Below are 2,304 nucleotides of genomic sequence, written 5' to 3'. Positions count from 1 at the left end.
TTCACAGGAGGAAAAAGTCAGGGAACAGCGCTTCCTCCCATTCAGTTGTTTTGCGGCTTCATAGCGAAGCCCCCCTAAGCTGGGTGCATCTGACTGGACTCGCTCCCCACTCGGAAATTCCAAAGTCCATCGCAGATGTTCAAGTGTGCAAGTGTACAAGCAGATGCATTGTTGTATGTTGATTAGGATCAAGCCATTGTTATAACATGATTATAACCTGATGCGCCAAAACCTGGTCACGCTTGGTGTTTTTCTTTTCTCCTGTTATTGCATTTTTACTGTTGTCATCAAGTAGAAAATGGGTAATGATAACCACACACGCACACAGAGGTAATGGGGCATGATGATTTATTCAAGATTTTCACTCATGGAAACAAACAAGGAATGATGATACTTTACAGTGATGCGCAAATCAAGAGCAGTGGTACCATCATAACAAAGACAAATAAAAGGTTTCCTCACACATGTTGCAACATTGTCACAAAAAAAGACCTTTTATACCTTGAAAGCACTTTGATACCCCGATGACAGGTGGTGACTCATTCAACTAATTAATACCCATATAATTAAACAAATATAACAAAAGTGACAAGTGCAAATATGATACATGATTCCTGCTAATACAGTGTAGTACACTGATTGATACGTCATACAGGGTTGTATTGGACAATTACACCGGTCTTGACATGATATGTTGATGACAAGTGTAGGCCTATACATTAGCATACATTTTAAGAAAGTAAGGTTTGGTTTATAAGCATATTTGGTTAATAAGCATAACATAGCAAAAATATTAGCTTTCCATCCTGGTTTGTGAAGTCTTTAAGTGCAAGTACAAAATAGCTGTGAGTGGTGTCACGTACTTGCATGGGCTTCATGCCAGGGCGTTGAGGATGCACCAGAGAGCACTCAAATACTGTATTTAGGATGAAAACTATTCTTTGCTCCATCACCAATGGGTGAGCATTACTAGCATTGATTATGATACTGAAATAAAATATGGTTAGGGGAGAGGGGGCAAGACAGAGAGCATCAGAGAAAGTAAAGGAGCGGGAGAGAGAGAGCGAGAGAGAGAGAATTTGTTTGGAGAATTCTTCAAAATCTTTTTGTGTCAACAGAGTCCTCAGCTCTTTCCTGTCTTTATCTTCAGGACAGCACCCCCCTCCCACCTAACTCACTTGCTCTCTCTCTCTTTTACCCTCTGTCTCCATGACAGAAACATAGAAGCAGTAAATCTCCTCTCTCTCTCTCTCTCTCTCTCTCTCTCTCTCTCTCTCTCTCTCTCTCTCTCTCTATCTCTCTCTCTCTCTCCCTCTCTCTCTCCCTCTCTCTATCTCTCTCTCTCTCTCTCTCTTTCTCTCCCATCGGCCCTAAGTGCCTTTCCCCTGCGGAACCCCCACCCTGACATCCTGCCCTGTATCTGTGCTGAGAGGGCCAGGACGCTCACTCTCTGAAAGCAGGACATCGTCCCCACCCCGCCCATATCCTCATGCTGACACCTCGCCCCCCTCCACTCCACACAGGGCTTAAAACTGCACCGTACCATACCTGTCGCTGTATGTCTATTACACAGTTCTGTTGTGCTGAGTCCAAGATACATTTCCCCATGTGGACAATAAAAGTCTATTCTATTCTATTCTATTCTATTCTATTCTAACCGCACCAATGAGCAACAACTCACTCTCACTCCAAAAACATTAATGTCATCCCAACTGCCAATCCAGACTGTTACAATGCTTCACCCTGTTGCCAGTGGTATTGTGGAGAGGCAACCATTGCTTTCAAGACTGATAAAGGGTTTTAATCGTAATGAAACAGGGTGAACAGGGTACATATAATGCCTTGCACGAATTGTAAATTGCCTTTGGGATTAAAATGGCATGGATTTGGGAATCTGGAAAGCGTTCATTCTTTCCCATATGGATATTACATACTGTACAACCACTACAACATACTGGAAGCTGAGAGTAAAAACAGCAGAACTTGATGATCATATTCCAACTGTCAATCTACTGTCAATCAAACTGCAATATTGAGATACTAGATATACTGTCATGACATTCTGTCATATTCTGTCATATTTATTCAGCTGACAGTAGGGTCATGCTGCCACTGAGTGCTCACACTTAGTCGAGTGAAAGGTTATCTGGACCTGTTTGACTTTCCAGCGATCTGTCTTGCGTTTCATTCGTTATTTTTGTGATCCCTTCCTTCCCTCTCTCGGGCCTCGGGCTTACTGGGTAAGGGCTCCCCACCACAATCTTGCCAAGGTTTTTACGCACAACTCTGTCTGCGGGTCATATT

Source organism: Sardina pilchardus, chromosome 10 (assembly GCF_963854185.1).
Source record: "Sardina pilchardus chromosome 10, fSarPil1.1, whole genome shotgun sequence".
In the NCBI taxonomy this organism is placed as follows: Eukaryota; Metazoa; Chordata; class Actinopteri; order Clupeiformes; family Clupeidae; genus Sardina; species Sardina pilchardus.
Note: the sequence above shows the minus strand (reverse complement) of the source record.